The following is a 21,494-nucleotide window of genomic DNA, read 5'->3' as shown; positions in this document are numbered from 1 at the left end:
TCTCGCATTGCTACAGCCTGCTAGCTATGCACTATCCTGGGATTCCCTGCACTGTCATTCTCTCTGCCGCTCCATCCGCATCTGTCTCTACCCAATCAGTTAGTTCCTGCCACTCCACATCGGGGTTCTTGTAGCAAGGTCTCATCCAAGAGGTTGGGTACCTCAAGGATCATGCCCCTCTTCCTTGGGATGATCAATCCACATCACCCCACCTCCTACTAGGAGGTATGGCTGCATGCGATCCCTCTACCCACCTGGCTCGAAGTTTCCCCCTACTAGAGGTCTTTGCATGAGTAGATGTCTCTACTTGATCTCCACTCAGCTTCCCTTGTTGTGGCTGCTCCAGAATCTCCTAAAGCTACTGCACCAATCGTGGCTCCTCCACGATTGTCTGAGACTTCTTCTGGTTCTGCATGTTGAGAGGTAATATACCCTCCCTCTCAACCACCAAGTCTCTATTAGTTGCCTTGTTGCTCAAGGCTTTGCATGCATCTTGAACCTCAAGAGCATACAGGTTCTTAACCTGTGAACCAATCTGCTTCACCTGTCTAGTGATGATGTGTCTAAGGAAAACCTTTCCCTTAATGAAGACTACATCATAGCCTCTGTCTTCTAGCATCATGACCAACACCAAGTTTCTCTTCAGTCCTATTACATACTTGACATCGGTCAAGGTAAGGTGAGATCCATGCTCCCTCTAAAAAATAACCGTGCCTACACCTGAGACACTATACTTCTCATCATTACCCATCGCTATGAGTATCTGGAGATCTTTCTCCTCCAAAGTACTAAACAAACTCTTTTCCTCGGTCATGTGGAAAGAAGCTCCACTGTCAAGAAACCAACCACTTCCCACCATGGATGAAACCATGCATGCGAAGAGTGTGAAATCCAACTCAAACTATGAAGCAAGTGCCTCACCTTCAGATCCTTCCCCGGATCCCTTCTTGGATTTCCTCCATGGACAATTTGCAGCATTATGGCCCACCTCATTACGATGAAAGCATCGCACTTTCGATTTGTCAACCTTCTTCCCATCATTGGAAGAACTGGATTCGAAAAGAGAAACCTTATCCTTCCCCTTCTTCACCTTACTCGCTAATGCACAGTTCTCCTCATCATGCATGGATGAAGAACTATCTCTAGTGCTCCATCTGATCTCCTCTTGCATCAAATCCGACCATAGTCGTTCCCAATCTGGTAGTTTCTCCCTTCCATTCACCGAGTCTTGGTAGCTATGCCAGCTCTTAGGAAGGCCAAGGAGTGCTAGACTCACCATGTTCTCATCCGGTGTCACGACCCCTACACTTTCAAGCTCATCCCTGCATGTGATGAGCATGGTTAGATACATAGAGGTTTTCTCATCCCTTTCACACTTGATCTTTTGAAGTTTGTCCTTCAGTGCCAGCTTCCTCTGATCACTGCAATTTTGATATAAAGCTTTCAATGTTTTCCACATTGCATGCAGAGTCTCCTTCCCATGGAGGCTCGAGACAATGTGATCTCACACTCCCTCCAAGAGAATTCTCCTAGCTCTAGCCACACACTTCCTCCATTCCACCTACTTAGTCTTGTCAGTAGGCTTAGGAATTTCTTGATCAATGAAATCCTTAAGGCCATTATCTTCCAAAACTGCCTCCATGGCACCATGCGATCCTTCCAAGCTATATAGTTTGAGCTGCCATCAAGGGCATACTCAAGCCTCAAACCATAGAACGCCATCGATGAAATAGATGTGATAAGTGTTAATTGCCTAAATCTACCTCAGGCTGAAAAAGGCAGGTCTAGGGTAACATAAAACCACGCTTAACCTGGTAGCTAGACCTACTTGGTCGGTAGAGGGCTCTCTCCTTGTCAATCTCAGGAAAATATAGCAAATGAGGCTTCAAATGACTGATGTAAAGACTAATTTTAGGCTAGGTATATGCTTAGAGAAGTTTTATTGAATTTTATGGTCGATTGTTGGATCAAATGTGAAAGGCAGTTTTGGGTCTGGGGAATGAACTCAGTCTTGCAAAGGTTTCTGTGGGGCAAGGTAGGAAAATGATTTAGTACTTCAGATTAGGTGTAATGGTGAGTCTTGAGACTGGTGAGGAGTTGGAGAGGGCATGAATGTGTCATGAGTCCTCTTCAAACAATAGAAAACATATAAAACTAATGAAACCCTAAGGTAGAGCACTGCAACATCAATGATTTCCACCTTTATACTTGATTCATTTACTTAGGCAGAAAAGAGAGAGATAATGGCACACATAAACACATGATAACTTGAATTACAAAAGGAGAAACAATACTAAGTCACCTTGCCACAAGAATCCCACAAAATGTTGCAAACCCTGGTTTATTTCCTTTGCCAAATTGCAGAGATGATGTACAATAGTGCTTAAAACATTCACAAGAGTCCAACCTTTACAAATGACTGAAAAAACATATCATATAGACTTCAAAACCACTTGATATATCCATCAGGGGTCGAATCCATGAGAATAGGGGTGGTTTCAACCATATCTAAACTAGGAACACAAAAATAGGCAGTGGAACAACTTGCCTCTTAAACCTAGGAAACTGATTCATTCAACTCTAAACCACCTACAACTGATGTATCTATCTTATCAAGTAAATTTTTATCATTTTTACATCATAGTACATCAATTTACATCATTTCACATCATGAATTTGAACATAAGAGAGAAAAAGTCAAACTAGAAGAAAACTAGGCGAAAAATAGAGTTTTTGAGCAAAATTGGCACTTTTTCATCCTGTGCATAGCGCCACTTTTTCTGTGCGTAGCTATTTTTCCAAGCTGCTTTTGGAGGGATTTCTGAGGTCCAAATTAGGTGTAGGATAGCTTCTTCGAAATCCTAGTGAGTCTACTTTCTGGAACAACTCGATTTTTTTGATTTGGAGTCCATTTTCCCCTCCAAAATTGCAATCTCCCAAGACTGCTTCCTGTGTGGCCCAAAAGTGGCATAAAGGGCATTTTTTGGGTGTTTTTGGCCCTTTTGGAGGTCAAAAACTTGTCAAAATTTAATAGTAATTTTTGAGCATGCATAAATTTTCATAAGGAATCCAAAAATGACAAGTTTTATTCAAATGGAGGTCCCTATCAAAAGAGAGTGCCAGGTGGCACTACGCACCTATCGGAAAAACCTGTTTTTTCCATGAAAAATACAAAAATGTAAAAAATTTTACCAAATTTCTTGAAATTTGGCATGAGTGATCTATGTCAAGTGCTATGCTGAGCCAATGCAGCTTTAGCTAAGATCTTGATCTTATCTTTCTCTTTCTTGCTTCTCAAAGCTTTCCTTAACTTGGCTTTTAGGCTCCTTATCCTTGTTTTACAAATTTTGTTTTGTGCCAAATAGTGATAAGCCATGTGGCGCAACAACTTTTTCTCCTAATTGGATTTCTCAAGAAGCTTCTCCAAGTGAATGTTCACCTTCTCCAACACATATTTCCAGTCATTGTCCTTTTGCTCAATGGATGTCAACTTGCCCTTTTCCCTCTTGGACTTTTGTCGATTTTCTTTAATGACTTGCAGCTCCAGGAGTTCTTGTTTGTCAGTAAGCTGTTTTTTTTCTTGCTGAAGAAAGTTGATAATCCACTTAGCCCTCTCAAGGTTAAGTGATAAGGCCTGGATGTTTGCTTCTTTCTCTTTGATGACCTCCTTGATTCTTGAGCTTTGGGAGCCCAAATCAGTATCCTCCTCCTGAATCAAAACAAAATCTCTCTCCTAACCTTTAGAAGGCCGTTCATCATGCAATGGTTTCTTCCCTTTATCATGTACCTACTCTGTTAAAGAAGAAGGAAAATCCCCTTTCACCCTGGGTGAATATAGCATTTTCATGTGGTTTGATGAAGGAAATGAGACCCCTTCCACCCCAGGTGGAGATAACACTCGTTTGGCGGTTGCAAATAGTCTCCTTGTGCCCTTTTCATAAGTGACAAATACTGGCACACCTGTAGTTTGAGTCTCATGAACCTCTGGCTGATTTGAAGGCCCTCCTTCCTCTTGAAACACTGATGGGGTCACTTGAGGGATTTTGAAAACCTCATGTGAAATTAAGGTATCCCATGAAATATTCAACAAGCTCAGCTGATGCAAAACAACAATCTTGATCAATGAAAAATGATAAATACTATTGAACTATTGAGGAAGAGGTTTCCTTTGCACCAATGTAGTCATTTTCTCAATATTTTTGCATATGAAATAGGGGAGGTTCATCATCCTCACTCTAGTGAAATGCATCAATAATATAACATGGTAAGTGTACAAGCGAGAAAACCTCCCTTCGCAGGTGAAATATTTGATAATAAGCTTCATGAGTGGAGCATAAGTGTCATTTAGGTATCTGAAAGGAAAGACCCTACTGATTTGCTTTTGATAACTAGCCTTGACATAAGACTCATAATTCTCTTTGCCCACAAGCTCTCCTTATTTCCATTGTTCACCCACATTTGGAATACATGTTGCTGCAGCTATGGTTTCAGGTGTCAAAGTGAAGGAAACACCTGCTAAGTTCACTTGGCCATTGTGAAGATGAAGGACAAATAGCCTAGCAAGTTCATGGTGGTATTTCACCCTCTCCACCATCTCACAAAACTAGTAGAAGGACTGATGTTTAAAACATGTTATTGCAAGAGGGAAAACTTGTAACTCTGTGAGTGTGGTGGGCTCCTCCCAGATGTGTTTTCCTCCCTTATGTGGTTTTCTTGGTGCATGAATCTCTTGGGAGGAATCACTCACAGTTTCTTCATCCCTTTCATAAGCTGAATCTATTTCCATATTTGCAAATGTAGAGTGTAGAATGATGAGTATGAAGAGATTTTCTTGAAGTATAGGTGACTACTGTTTTCTTCTTTGGGGTTTGATGGGTTGATTGATAGTATAAGTACAAAGGAGGATTTTGATGATGGCTGTAGGGTTTTTAGGGAATGATAGGGTTTAGGAAAGGGGAATTAGGGTTTGGGGAATAGTGGGAGTTAGGTATACGGCTTAGGGTTTGGTGATAGGGGATAAGGTGAGTGTAAATGGGAGAGGGAAAGGGGAAGGGAATTAGGGGAATTTAGTGCAGGGGGTGGGATGTGGGAAAATCATTCAAGGGATTAAAAACAACAAGAATGACAAAAGCTACAAAACCCTAGATAGTTTTGTCAAGGCAATTTGAAGCAACTAGGGTTTGATTTTTCACCATTCAAAACACCATCAAGGATGACAAAATCTCTTGCTATGGCAAATGGGAGGGTGCACTTACTTTAAAATATGATATTTGCAAATTTGGAGGCTTTGGATAATCTATGGAATGAGTTTTGAGCTTGGTTGACAGGTGCACCGCGCCAACGCCCAGGTGCGTAGTGCCTGGGAGGTGCATCATGCTCGTTGAAATCTCTTTGAAAATCCTATGCCCGGTGCGTAGCACCTGGCAGGTGCATCGCGCCAGTGCCTAGGTGCGTCACGCTGGGAAAAATCTTGAAATTTGCTGCAACTTTCCCTTTCTATCCTTAAAGCGCGATTTTTCTTCTTGTTCTCTCTCACTTTAGCACAAAATGATGTCTTCTCACACAAAGGATCCCTTTAAATACAACTAAATTTAATTTTTCATTTAGAAAAAACCCACTTTCTAAATTCCCTTTTCACTTTACTTTTAAAAACCTTGTTTTTGCAGTGTGGCTCTTTTTTTTCATTTGATGAACTAATGCTTTGGATTTTCTTGTATTTTTTGCAGTGGCTAGAGTGTTGGAGTTTGGCAAGGTGACCAAGGGCTGCAGATGATGCTTTATTACATATGAAAGCAATAAAATTACATAAAATTTGTACATGAAATGGAAAAAACCTTGTTTTCACCTCAAAACATAGTTTTGAGGTAAAAACCCTTTATGGAGAAAATCATCAGTAGAATTTGTGATTTTATGAACTTATTAGACATCCTCATGTGGCTGCTGACCTCTTATTGAGTTTTTGAAGACCATGGTGGAAAACCCTAGACCTAATGAGACCTAAAACCCTAAAATGACTTTTGCAAATGGAATGAAATAAAAATGATAGTGGATGACCTGTACAGGTGAAAATAGGCCAGCGGATGAAAGGCATGAGGGAAATTGACAAAGAACCACCACCATCAGATGATCCATGACCTAATGGAGTGCAGCTGATCGGATGAGACACCTAATATGCATGCAAAAAGAGAAATTTGATCACTGATGGAGGGATGAAGATACCGACACCATCAATAAGAACTTGAGATCTATATCCTGAATAATAAACTTTGAATTTCTCCTGCTAGTATGCTATTCTTTCTTGATCACCTATGCTCTAATACCATGTAGAAATTTCACCTATAGAACAAACCAATATATGCAATGTCCTAAAGCATAATACTTGTTCTACTTCTACAAAACATTAAGCAGAAGCATAATCGAATTCACGAGCAACATCAAATAGAAACATGCATAACTGATCAAGAGAAATAATCACACATAACACAAGATATATCCAGGGGAAAGCACCATCATAAAACCCCAACCATGTATTATCAATCAAGTGTAGATCCTTAACAATATACAAAAAGAATCGGCTCAATAGCTATCCTGCTCTCTCTGTAATCAGAAGATGAATATCATAAACTAGCTAGGCCTCAATATATAGGCCACAAGTCCTCCAATCTCCTATAATACGTATTTCTCTTGGAAATAGATCCTTCTCCATGCAAGGAATACTTACTAGAAATATCCAAGCATTTGATAGTACATTGTCCCTCATTTGATCTCAACTGTATCTCTGATAGAACTGACATGCAACAGTTATCCATGAGTGAATCCTCAGTTATCTAAAATAATAGTTTTCACATGCATTCAAGCATCAACAAACTATATTTTATTATTTTAACAACTTGTTAAATTAATCTAACTAGACTTGACCAGTTAGAACTAAGTCAACTGATTCTCTCATTATAAAACTCATACTTATTCCCTCAATCAGTGGAGGAAATTAAGGATAAATCCTCAATCAGCGGGTCAACTCATGTGCATGCTCACAAAGACTTCAAATTCAAATTTCCTTAACTAATTAACTCAACTGAATTAATTAATTAATATTTCCAATTGCTGTTAAGACCAAAATTAATTTTACTTCCTATAGATAGACTAGGGACTGCTATAAATAGGAAGGGACCCAGAAATGTTATTTTTAGAACTTTCTATTTTTAGCATTTTCACCTCTAACCCAATGTGCCCAATGACCTCACTAGCCAAACTGCTATTTTTATACAAGCTATTTTTAGCACATTCTAAATTTAACATTTCTTGTTGCACATTTTTCAACAGAACCATCCCAACAATTATGGTAACCAACCCTGAGGTCCCACTGAGGTTTTAGGTCACTTGATCTCTAGACGCTCCCATGCTATGGGCCTGGAAAGTCCAAGGAGGCTCTGTATTCTCTCATGACAAGACATATGAACATCTAGGGACTATTTTTCTCAGTGCTGTGCAAGCGTCCCCGAGATTTGAGCCTCATTTTTAGGCCCAAAGCTCATGTCACTGCCCATAATTGGATGACACCTTCAAAAAAAAAATATAACAATGAAACAATGGTGCAAATGCAAACACTTGAACAAACTCTTAACCAGACCTCTACTAGCCATGACAAGCATTTCGCCAAACTTGTCATGAATATGTAATCTACAGGTGTAAAAAACATATTTAAGCATAAGGGTCTCATACTTATCTGAGAGTCGATATGAAGCATTGTTCCCTTATATAATTTGTTTCATAATCATCCATTAGGTCATAGATACATTGTTCATTCATTTACAAGTAAAACATGATGGAAGCCGTATATAGCTGCTATCATAAAACATATACATAACAAACATAATAACAATAGAAATACCATGAATACATCAACCATATAATTCACATATAATTCAGTACATTTACACATGAAAACCAAGGGAATAAATTTCTCATGAATGAATGCATAAACCAACTGGGGATGGGACTACCACGTTCCACCCAACCATAGTGTTATAGACATTTTTGTGCCTTACAGCTATAAGCATGAAATGTCCATAATTCAAGGGATCCAAAGTCCCTAAAGATGTTGTTAGAGCTCCTAAAGGAACAAGGTCAACCAATGACAGCTTCTCCCAGAAGTTCTCCACCAAAAAACCACTCAGAAACAGTCAATTCAGGATCAATTCAGAGGCTCCACTAGCTGCCTATGTTGAAATGCAGAAGTTACACTGACTAGGTGCACTGCAACACAGGTGGAAGCACTACCAGGGTTCGCTGAGCAGGAAATGACAAATGGCAAGCTCATTCAACGAGGTGGAAAGACCATGGAAGCTTCCAGAATCTTCTCCAATGACACTTGCCTCAATGAATTCAACTAGTGATGAGTAAGAGGTTCTCAAACTCCAAGTGGAAGCAAGAACTGACAGAGAGAAGCCACAAGTCAAAACATAAGCTGACTCATCCTCTCTGCTTACATCTATATATGGATCTCTCACCCAGAGGTTCAGGAGGCTGGAATTTTGTACTTTGCAGAGAATTGTTGTTGGTTTGAGATTGAGATTAGCACATTGGGTGATTTATGCTTTGTTAGAGGAGAGGAAGGGATTCCTTTGCTGGGAGGTAGATGCTGGATTGGAACTCACTTGGTTGTATCTCCTCTTGGACTTTCTTATTCTATCAATAAACTACTTGAGTTTCTCCTACATGCTGTGTACCAATGATGTTTTGTTATGCTTACATGTTTAGCTTAATCTGATCTTGAGCTTTTTATGAATGTATATCTGTATCTTTGTGTAGTTTCTCTCTCTTGTGATCTTGCAGGAATTTGGTGAAGCTGGGCCGGTGAAGGAGCAAGAAGCTGGGAGCTACTGAAGAGAGGAGTGATTTGGATCGACAAACTAGCGGAAGACAAAGGTTAGTTACATCCTTCTTCCTCATTTACATTTCATAAAGAAGAATACTCAATTAGTTTACCTCGTTTGTTGCTAAGGCACTATCACACCTTAGAGTGGGATAGGGGCATTCCGAATTGGATACTTTTCCCAACAACAAATTGGCGACTCCACTGGGGAAAGTATCTTGTTAGTTTATTTGTGTTTCTATTGTTGTTCTTCTCATAAACTCAGGAGTGCCGAATCGAAATGCATTTTCCATTTTCAAATGCAAAGTAGAGATCTGCCACTCTAGTCCACTCACTGGGCCTATTTTTATGATCTGAACATCTGATCCACAAGTGCTCTAACAGCCCTTTGTGATAGATCTTAGTCCTCCTTTAAATCATCCTCTTAATTGTACCTAATTGATAGCTTTTATCCGGCCAAAAACTGTAGATTAAACTGCAAATCGTGACCCAGAACCCAGAGACAATTCTCGTTTCTGCTTCAGCGCAGACTCTGTGAAGAGGTTCTGCATTTCAACGCAGGTCCCGTGAAGGATACCTGCGCTGAAGTTCAGTTTCTCTGTGCTGAGGGTGCGCTGATCAGCCTTTGTCTTGTGCAGCTGTGGTTCCCTGCTTCCTTTTGCTCAGTTTTATCTCTGTTTTTTGTAGCCTGTTATCAGTCAGTGTACCTATCTGAAACCCCTTTTCTTTGCCTCAATTCCGCCTCAGTTATATAAAGGAACTGTATTTGTTCTTTGTGTATTTGTTACATCATTTGCATTTTCCCATTACAAAAGTAAACTAGTCATACTGTCGCCCTTAGATCTAGACCTGTCGTAAGTGTCGTTTTGATCTTAGGAGTGAGTTTGTTTGTTGTTCACAGTTGATTGAGCTTTTACTTTTGTCGTTTGGTTTGAATTTATGCATTTCTAGTGTCAAAACAAGTAAATCATAAAGTGTCGTAATCGTCTTTTTGATTTCGAAAAAGGAACTTGTTTATGTTTTCACTTGAAATCGAATTCAAATTTGTACAACAGCTTTCCTTTTAGGTATCAATATTAAGAAAGCGAAAACAAATACATGCATATGTGCATTTTCATTTTGACAGTTTGCATGCTTTGATTTAGGAAAAGTGCATTTACAGTGTGCTCTATGCTCTTTGAGAAAAGATTGTGTCTTTCTTTTCCCCTTGTAGCTAGGATTTTCATTGTTGAAAAGATATAAAAGCTTGCTTATCATCTTTAGACTGCATTTAGGAATTGTATCATACATCTCGTGGTGATCCAAAAAGGAAAACTTCTAAGAAAGATCAACCTAAAATAAATTGAATGAACTTAACAACGCTTTGTAACTTAACGCACAACATAGAGGTCTAGGCTAGAGACGTGTTCCGGCGTCGTAAAACCTGGTCACTGGTCGCCTCACTGATGGTTGGGTGATTCCTCCTGAGAGACGATAAGTGACAGTACGGATTGTGCTCCCACGTACCGTCGAGTATATATTGGGAGACCCCTATAGGAATAAAACCTTTATCCTTAGGAATCTGTGTCGACCGCCCTACTGATCGCAATGCACTGAACACATCATTCGGGAAGATTGACCGCCCGTACCTTAAAAAGTATTCTACAGTTTTGCAAAAATTTTGGCACACCCTCTACCTAGAACTCCAGAGCAGTTCCTTTTGGCCTTTTTCAGACTCTATAACGGAAAAAGTCCATCCGAGCATTTGTCACTTCGGGCTCGTTAAAACATCGAAGGCGACTAGAGTCATCTTTTGCTTTTTCTCGACTCTTTAAAACTGAAAAAGCAAGTTGTGTCTAAAGCGTCGTTAAAATTTATTTTAAACGGAACAATCACCCCTTTTTCCTGAGTTGATCTTTAGGTTGAGAAAATGGAGCCCACCAACCAAGGAATTCCCCTTGGTGGAAATCCTAGTCCCTTCTCCTCTTGGGGAGATGTTGGTGCGCCCCATATGGCCACATTGTCGCTTCCAGGACTGACAATTGGCTTACCGGTCTGGCTCTTCTCAACCAATGTCGTTCAGAACACCACTATTCCTGAACAGTCGAATCAACAGTTAGACCAGTCCAGAGTTTCCCACCATCCTTCTACTTCCTCTAATTCTTCCTCTCCTCCTTCCTCTTCGCTTGATGGAACTGGTAAAACAAAAAACCAAGTTCCTAAGGAGAAGAAGGAAAAGAAGAAGAAGGAGCCAAAAGCGACTGGGGGCAAACAAGTGTCATCTAAAAAAATCCACACACAGCACTAACTAGGCCTAAATCACCATGTGTCATATGCAAGGGAGACCACTTCCACAGAGATTGTCCCTGCATCCCTCAGATACTAAGGGACTGGTCTCCCCGTTTGCACAATTTGGTGGCATCAACCTCTGATAGCCATGTTGAATGCACACCGTCAACTAGCGAAAGTGAAGTCCTTGGACAAAAAGGGAGAGCTATATCCCCCTGTAAACTGTGCGAAGGCAATCATGCCATCCACCGTTGTCCCTTCTTAGACGAAGCGAAAATAGTTTTGGATGATCGTCCGGTTTCACCGTTACGACTTCCTCCTGGATATAAAAAACTCTTGCCGAGTCCTTCGTTAGTTGAAAATCCAGCTGGCCCACTCAAGTGGTCAGCTGAAGTGCCGGTCATTGAAGATGAACCAGCTGAATCCATACCTGACGAAAGTCAAAAGGTCGAGGCAGCAGTTGACCCGGTCTTGCCTTCAGAGGATTTATCTTCGAATGATACAGTCACTGAAGAGGATGAAGATGACACCATCCAAATTCTCTTCATCAACACAGACTCCGACGAGCACGGGGGCAATCCCCCCATTCCTTTATCGCAGGAAGGAAGTTCGTCAGAAAGATACCCGGCCGTCTACTCGGTCCCACCTCCAAGCAACCTAGTTGTCTCCTTCGACTGGAACCAACTAGGCAGACCCCGTTTGCCAGCAAGCATACCATTCAGAATTATCGTCCAAATATACAGAATGGTCATGGTTGGCACCATCATTGATGAGGGGGCATCTATGAGTATCCTTTCCTCTACTGCTTGGAAAGCGCTTGGTTCGCCAGCGCTTTTGCTTGAAATGAGAAATCTGACGGGCTTTGATAAAGGAACCAGTCGACCTTTAGGGATCCTCCCCAATGTGACTATCACATTGAAAGGGAAGACCATTCAAATGAACGTGATGGTCGTTCAAGGACCCTTGGATTATAACCTACTCCTTGGACGAGACTATATATATTGCATGGGAGCCATCGTCTCCTCACTCTTTAGAGTAATTTGTTTTCCGCACGAAGAGTGGTCAAGCTCGTGGACCAGCTTTCATTTCCCGGATCACGCATCGCAAATAGTCATATACCATCCCTAAATGGTCTCTTCACGCAAGAAATGTCTCAACCCATGGTCCGTCCTCCCAATGAGCGCGAGTAATTCGGAGGGATATGACTGGAACCCAGGGGGCATGCGTCCTGGTCTGCTTCGGCAGGAAAACTTTGGGTATAGGGTAGGTTTCTGCGGGAGAATATGACTAGTCCGTACCCTGTCCGTGGTTGGAAGTGGGGTTGTTCTGGAATAAGATTCTTTTTTCAAAGTTATGTGTTTAGCACTCGTTGTCACTCACCTTTGTCTATCTTGGTGGACATCGCCGAAGAAGTGTTTTGTTTGAAAGATTAATAGAACAATCTTTGGGTAACCTGAAAGAGGTAGGCCTTTCCTGGTAGAACAAATGTTTTATCTGCAAATTGAGGGGTAACCTTGAAACTCTGTTTTATACCTGGGGGCATACAAACCTTTTGGAGTGCAAGCAAGGGGCGGCTATTTATTTTTTAAATTTTTAGGTCCTCCCTTTAAACCTGTAGGTCTAACCCTTTAAACTCGTAGGATTAGTCATTTCCGAACTTGCATAATGAAAGGATGCGGGGCATAGCTTTGTAAGGCGCAAGCTCCATAAAAAATGGCATCTTACATGAGACATTCTTATCATATGACTGGATAATCGAGCAGTTTTAGCACATAGTTCATGCTCGTTAAAAAATAAACATAAGACCGAGCAGTGTTTTTCCGCATTTAAGCTCGTTAAAAAATGAACTACCCTCCGGTAAATAACCACCGTGAATGTAACATTATCAGCCACTAAAGCCTTGGTCGTGTTTGCACCGTCACCTCCACTTTTCCATTGGCCGATCATTCACCTCCATTTGATTGTTTACCCATTTTGGGGAACAGCTGCGAAGAGTGATTTCACTAGCCATCCTTGTGACACTGCCGTGATTGGAAAATTCCAACCCTTACCTGGAATCAGCTGCTAACCCGTTTTATCTCTCGTTCCTCAAAAGACGAGTCTTCTTTAAGCTCTTTTCATCTGACTCGTAAAATATGAAAAGATTGCCGAGTTTTGGCCTTCCAGCTCGTTAGAGCGACCGGAAGTGCTATCCCTCCTCTAGATTTTAATCTTTTTGGACCTGAGGGATTATTGCACAAAAAGATCGAGCGTTTGTTTTGTTCGGCTCGTTAAAACTATCGAAAATTCATCCCTTCTGTATTGTTTTATACTTTTTTGGACTTAAGGGATTAGATGACGAAAAAGGACCTTCGGAGTTGACTTTACATACCTTTTCAGACTCTCTAAAAATGAAAAGGACCGAGTTATCTTTGTCATTAGACTCGTTAAAAACATTAAATAGCGACAAACTTGTCTTTAGAAGAGAACGAGTTTCACTATCACTAGGCTCGTTAAAACATAGCGATGGGTTTGCCCGAAGGGAAAATTATAGAACAAGCATATGTTATCCTCCTCAAGCTTGACAAAAATAAAGAGGTACTGGTCAGCAATGACTGGGGAAAAATTGGGAAGAAACTCAAAGAAATTTATTGGTAGCAAGTCGCTCTTGAACATGACACTTCCACTCTGTGCCAGAGTCGGGTTGGGTTGTTTCATTCACCGGTCACATCACCATGGTCTCGCCATACCATCCACCTTTGGGGTAAATGCTACCAATCCATCACATAAGTGTCGCCGATATGTTCAAGAGAAGTCATCCAGAGAAGTCAACCGTGTCCCATCCACTACCATACATTATCCTTCATTCTTTCATGACCGCCACCCTGAACCATATATCATCAGATCGTTTTCACCTCCATCAAAATCATTTGCTCCGTTCCGTGTCACTGATGTGGGATACATTAAGGCCCTCCTTTGACAGATCGCTTCTTGTCGACATCAGCTCATTATCCAAGAAGTTGATCTAGGGACACCCCCTTCAGTACTTTGAAGCTTGCATGCCTCAATGGCAAGTTTCTCGCTTCCGGTGATAGGTATACATCAATGACCTTTGACCGAAAGATTTTTCGTGGTGTTCAACGCCAAGTCCTTTATTCACACCACGTGAATTGTACTGCAGTACCTTGAGGGTCATTATCATTATCGGTGATTCCTCTCGCGCTTGTTAACGGTTTACCTCATTGACTGGTAATCAAGCAATGTCTTTCCATGTTCGACTTCAGAACATTTCTCGCATGGATCGAATTGTACTTAGAGTGAAGATCGAACGAGTTTGAAGACCCCGGATCTAGTTTCATCCATACGGGCTGCGATATATATTCAGGAAAAATAAAGACATTGACATGTACAGCATTGCAGCACAGACAATCATCGTACCAAAGGATGATGATTTCGGCAGGATCATCAGTCTATCATCAGACAATTGTCTGTCCTATGTACATAAAAATGAATTTATAAAGCTGAGCATGGGAATGCCCGCCTCAGCTAGATCATGAAAACAGTATGAAAAATAAAGTATTGTATTGTATCTTATTACAGGTCTCCTCCCAGCATTGAATGAACTTCGGATCCTCCTAATAAAGTATTTCACCCAATAAACGACCTCATACTTTAGGGGGAAACTGTTATAGACATTTTTGTGCCTTACAGCTATAAGCATGAAATGTCCATAATTCAAGGGATACAAAGTCCCTGAAGATGTTGTTACAGCTCCTAAAGGAACAAGGTCAACCAATAACAGCTTCTCCCAGAAGTTCTCCACCAAAAAACCACTCAGAAACAGTCAATTCAGGATCAATTCAGAGGCTCCACTAGCTGCCTATGTTGAAATGCAGAAGTTACACTGGCTAGGTGCACTACAACGCAGGTGGAAGCACTACCAGGGTGCACTGAGCGGGAAATGACAAATGGCAAGCTCATTCAACGAGGTGGAAAGACCATGGAAGCTTCCAGAATCTTCTCCAATGACACTTGCCTCAATGAATTCAACTAGTGATGAGTAAGAGGTTCTCAACCTCCAAGTGGAAGCAAGAACTGACAGAGAGAAGACACAAGTCAAAACATAAGCTGATTCATCCTCTCTGCTTACATCTATATATGGATCTCTCACCCAGAGGTTTAGGAGGCTGGAATTTTGTACTTTGCAGAGAATTGTTGTTGGCTTGAGATTGAGATTAGCACATTGGGTGATTTATGCTTTGTTGGAGGAGAGGAAGGGATTCCTTTGCTGGGAGGTAGATGCTGGATCGGAACTCACTTGGTTGTATCTCCTCTTGGACTTTCTTATTCTATCAATAAACTACTTGAGTTTCTCCTACATGCTGTGTACCAATGATGTTTTGTTATGCTTACATGTTTAGCTTAATCTGATCTTGAGCTTTTTATGAATGTATATTTGTATCTTTGTGTAGTTTCTCTCTCTTGTGATCTTACAGGAATTCGGTGAAGCTAGGCCGGTGAAGGAGCAAGAAGCTGGGAGCTACTGAAGAGAGGAGTGATTTGGATCGACAAACTAGCGGAAGACACAGGTTAGTTACATCCTTCTTCCTCATTTACATTTCATAAAGAAGAATACTCAATTAGTTTACCTCGTTTGTTGCTAAGGCACTATCACACCTTAGAGTGGGATAGGGGCATTCCGAATTGGATACTTTTCCCAACAACAATGCTGGAATTTTTTACTTTGCAGAGAATTGTTGTTGGTTTGAGATTGAGATTAGCACATTGGGTGATTTATGCTTTGTTGGAGGAGAGGAAGGGATTCCTTTGCTGGGAGGTAGATGCTGGATTGGAACTCACTTGGTTGTATCTCCTCTTGGACTTTCTTATTCTATCAATAAACTACTTGAGTTTCTCCTACATGCTGTGTACCAATGATGTTTTGTTATGCTTACATGTTTAGCTTAATCTGATCTTGAGCTTTTTATGAATGTATATCTGTATCTTTGTGTAGTTTCTCTCTCTTGTGATCTTGCAGGAATTCGGTGAAGCTTGGCCGGTGAAGGAGCAAGAAGTTGGGAGCCACTGAAGAGAGGAGTGATTTGGATCGACAAACTAGCGGAAGACACAGGTTAGTTACATCCTTCTTCCTCATTTACATTTCATAAAGAAGAATACTCAATTAGTTTACCTTGTTTGTTGCTAAGGCACTATCACACCTTAGAGTTGGATAGGGGCATTCCGAATTGGATACTTTTCCCAACAAACGAGGAAAACTAGGTGCACTGCAACGCAGGTGGAAGCACTACTAGGGTGCGTTGAGCGGGAAATGACAAATGGCAAGCTCATTCAACGAGGTGGAAAGACCATGGAAGCTTCCAGAATCTTCTCCAATGACACTTGCCTCAATGAATTCGACTAGTGATGAGTAAGAGGTTCTCAACCTCCAAGTGGAAGCAAGAACTGACAGAGAGAAGCCACAAGTCAAAACATAAGCTGACTCATCCTCTCTGCTTACATCTATATATGGATCTCTCACCCAGAGGTTCAGGAGGCTGGAATTTTGTACTTTGCAGAGAATTGTTGTTGGTTTGAGATTGAGATTAGCACATTGGGTGATTTATGCTTTGTTGGAGGAGAGGAATGGATTCCTTTGCTGGGAGGTAGATGCTGGATCGGAACTCACTTGGTTGTATCTCCTCTTGGACTTTCTTATTCTATCAATAAACTACTTGAGTTTCTCCTACATGTTGTGTACCAATGATGTTTTGTTATGCTTACATGTTTAGCTTAATCTGATCTTGAGCTTTTTATGAATGTATATCTGTATCTTTGTGTAGTTTCTCTCTCTTGTGATCTTGCAGGAATTCGGTGAAGCTGGGAGCTACTGAAGAGAGGAGTGATTTGGATCGACAAACTAGCGGAAGACACAGGTTAGTTACATCCTTCTTCCTCATTTACATTTCATAAAGAAGAATACTCAATTAGTTTACCTCGTTTGTTGCTAAGGCACTATCACACCTTAGAGTGGGATAGGGGCATTCCGAATTGGATACTTTTCCCAACAACACATAGATTGGCTGAACAAAATCTCTCTTCATCCAATCACCCCCATGCCATATTCCAAGCATGAATGTGGGACTCATAACCAACCAGAAGGAATCAAACAAGCATGGATGCTACCAGAGTTCTCCATCTACACCGTGAGGAATTTTAGTGCCTCCTAGTCTCTCAGGCTTTTCTATAATCCACAGTCCAATCCATGGATCACTGGGCCCTACACCGAGACCCACTCTCTAGGATTTAAAGTACATCCTATTGTGGGACTACTAGGCCCAACGAATAGAAATCCACCTCTTGGATTTACCGTATATCCCGTCATTCACCAATAAGGATTGGTAGGCCCACCGAGGCACACAATCCTGGCTTTACTACAACCCACAGTCTAGCTCAGTGGTTACTATTCCAATGGCTTTACCATGACCCACATTCCAGTTCAGGGACCACTAGGCCATGTTTTTTTCATTTTGGAGATCCACATCACTTAGCTTCGAATCAATTCGGCAATCCATCTCAACTGAAGTATGAGAACCCATCTCATCAAGGCTATCCGGAAATGGCAAGGGTAGGATGAAAACACTGTCACACCTGGAAAAACCCATGCCATAACAACAAAAGAACCACATGTAATACCATGCATGATAAATTTAGAAAGGAAAACACACATGCAAATCGATACCTGGAAAGAATCATGTTGTAGTTACTTGATCCTGCTCTTCTTTGTTTATTACTTCCTTCATCTTACCTTCTTTTCCTTTCTTGATCCAATGCCAAAGTACTCCAATAAAAACTCTAAGTCTCCAAGAGTATGAGAGAGAGAGAATAGAAGAGAGCTCCACCGAAAACTTGTCAAAATATTTCCAACTGATCCTCAAAATCCTTTTCATCAATGAGGCCTCTATTTTCTTCATTTTCCATTATTTTCCTTCAATTTACTCCTCACATGCAACTTGTAACCTTTCACCTTCCTTTTCTCTTATTTTCCATTATTTTCATAAATAAATGCCAAATAATGCCTCTTGACTTTCCAAAGTCTTTTCCATTGCGTTTTCCAATTTCCTTAGCCATAATAAACCAATTGCACACCCGCACTAGGATGTCTTGCCCAACATTCAAATTGGAATACGTGTCCCATAAACCATGGTCTTATATATTTTACATGAATTTTTTACTAGGGCTGTTACATTAAACTTATACTAGGAAGATATATTTTCATTTACTTTAACGAGTTTGAAAAGATCAGTGCTCAATGATCTTTTCATGTTTTGGGAGTCTGAAAAGAGTTGAAAGATGACTCCTCCTAGAGGAACAAGTGGTATAGAGGGTAGAAATTGGTTCTGGTCATGATGGAACTACTCAAAACACATAGAGGTCAAGAGGAAGGCTAATAAGACCACTCATCATAATTATTCCTTAGGAAAAGGTAAAACAACGAAGTGAAAGCATACGATTGGCCAATCATATGGTGACAATGGAATGATAAAACCAAGGCTCATCTAGCAGAATCAGGCCGATAAAAATGGAAATCATGAGAGGCAAGATGAAAATGGTTTTATTTTTACACAATCTTGAAACATGTGGAAACTATGCCTGAAATAAGTTTGCATGGCCCAAACATAATGACTCAATTCTAGGCACATGGCTCTCAAGTTCATTTCATTCACCTAAGTAAACTACTAGTTGCTAAAAGGTGGATGGAATGAAGGTTGATTTATGATATCAAGTGAAAGACTCGATTGGGAATTTATGAGATCTAATCAAAGAATAGAATTGGAAGGGAATTTGTTTCATTTTTTTAACGATCTTGAGACAGGAAAAGAACTATGCTCATAGTACATTTTTTCATTTTTTAATGATCTTGACACAAGAAAAGGAACTATTCTCTGAGAACCTTGTTTCATTTTGTAACAAGATTGACACAAGAAAAAAAACTCTACTCTGGGAACTCTAGTTATATTAACCATGGCTCCCCAAATGCCATGGCTTCCAAGAAGCTCGCATAAGATGGGAGAACAATGTTCTATAAGGGATACAAATCAAAGGATCAAAGGGAAATATCATGCGCTAGTTCTCCTAGTACTTGATGCACTACATGACCTACTAGATCATCAACAAACATGAGCATGGAATGGGTTGCCACATAATTAATCTATGGTGGGAGAGATACCACTTGCATATAAGGACCATTTAGGGAGTTGGGTTGATTGGGAGTCAAATTAAGACCAGCAAATGAAAGCTAGTTAATGGTCACAAATTTTAATTTTCCTTCATGTGAGAAACACATCATTGTTGTCTAGGCAATCCTCTCTATAGATAGAGACGATCCCTCTAGCCCAATGAGTGGGACTAGCAACCTACATGACAACTACTAGACACTTTCTTAAGTTACAATCAAAATAGGAGACGAGGAAGATGGCCTACCTCATTTTGTTGCTATAATATCCTCCTTTGTTGAAGACCTCTAATTGCTTGCACCACAGGCTTGGTCCTACTACTCACAGTGTTTAAATTCCTGCACAAGAGATCAAGACACAACAAAGCATACAAGTACAAATATCATAATCAAAAGTAACCTACTTAACAGATCAAGGAGAATTAAGATAAATGATGCATTAACATACACATTTATGGAAAATGAACCAATATTTGTATATATTAATATAATAAAGGAGGAAGCATACAACCAAGCCATGATGTAAATAAGGTCTCCTTGATGAATGTCCAAGTCTAAGCTCAAGCTCTCCAAGCACTCCTTCTCCAAGCCAAATGAGTAGCATGTAGGCACAATCTCAGCATAAGGGTGCAAATAGCCAAAGACCAACCATTTGGGAATGGGAGAGGATGAATATATAGGTAGGGAAAGGGAGTTAGGATCTCTCCAAAGATAGGAGAAGGCCCTCATCTCAAGGAGGTAGCTCATAGGTATAATACCAAAAGGCCAAGTTGAGAGGAATCGACCTCGTCAACACTGAACAACCTCCATCTCATCGTTCTGGAAGCCTCTAGATCACGAACCTTCTTGTCCTTTTTAGGAAAATTTCCTTTTAGGGATCATCGCCGGTATCTAAGCCAAAAGTGTGATGGCATCACGGGGCTAGTATAGTGCAACTAGCGACCATCGCAGTTTTTCAGTGTCAGGGGAGCGATGATGCCAAAATTAGGGTTTTAGAGCCATTTCCTTTAGGGGAAGCTCAAGGCATTTTTCCATCATTGTTTTAGGGAGGATCTGAGCTGCATATTTGGATGAGTACACTACATGATGGTCATGTTTCAGGCACTTTGGGGTATGTCATGGGGAAGTACAGTAGGTGTGACAAAATATTATGTAACAGATGCCCCCTAAAGCATGAAGACAGAACAGGGAGTGATGGCTGAGATGCTTTACGAGCTTTTGTAAGGACAAGAACAAATATTGTTAGGAGACTTGAAAATCAAGGATGCATATGCATATACATATATGATATCAAAACATGAATCGACAACATGGACACAACCATCTGGATAGTAAGGAATATGTGAAAGGATTCATGGTATGGATGCAACCATCCAAATGAAAAGGATCATCAGTAAATCTAAGATCCAAGATATGGACACAACCACTCGATATAGAAGGATCATCATAAATGTAAAGTCCCATGGTATGGTCACAACCATCCATATAGTAGAAACATGTGGACAATCATGAATAATACATAACTCCACGCAGCTTGAGTCAGATGGAACAAGACTCAGGGTCTTGTGCTCCATCCGAACTCGATCAAAGTATGAATTCTAACATGCGAATGAATGTGTCAAAGTCGAATATGCTAGAAAACCACCTGATTACCGGCCAATGATGTGGACCATTAACAGGCTTGAGAGAAACCACCAGTAATGAGAATGGTTCTCAAGATACGATAGTACAATCCGTGAATGCAAAAATGAAGCTGAAGTCGAACACTCATGGAATCATCTGATTGAAGGCCAATAATGAAAACCTATCGTTGAATGTGAAGAACTTGCCATTAAGGCATGCACACTCTAAGGTACTGAAAGAGAGTTTCTAAGTCATCTCCTTGGATAATGAGCTGAATTCGACAAGAAGTGACCCATCGAAGGAGGTCCATGATGATTCCCCCATCATCGACATGAAAAAAGGAATAAAGTGAAATGAATGAGTATGATCAAGACTATAGCAAAAGGTCAGACAATGTATAGGTAAAAAACTACAGATAAGACTTCTCTTGAAGATATTGGTGACATGACTCCAGATTTTAGCAAAATTTGACTCAACATAAGACCAAGGGTCATGATGAAGAAATAGAATAGTCAA

This window comes from Pinus tabuliformis, chromosome X (genome assembly GCF_031772625.1).
Source record: "Pinus tabuliformis cultivar Carrire ecotype Pingquan chromosome X, CPIR1, whole genome shotgun sequence".
NCBI lineage: Eukaryota > Viridiplantae > Streptophyta > Pinopsida > Pinales > Pinaceae > Pinus > Pinus tabuliformis.
This window is presented reverse-complemented; position numbering follows the sequence as displayed.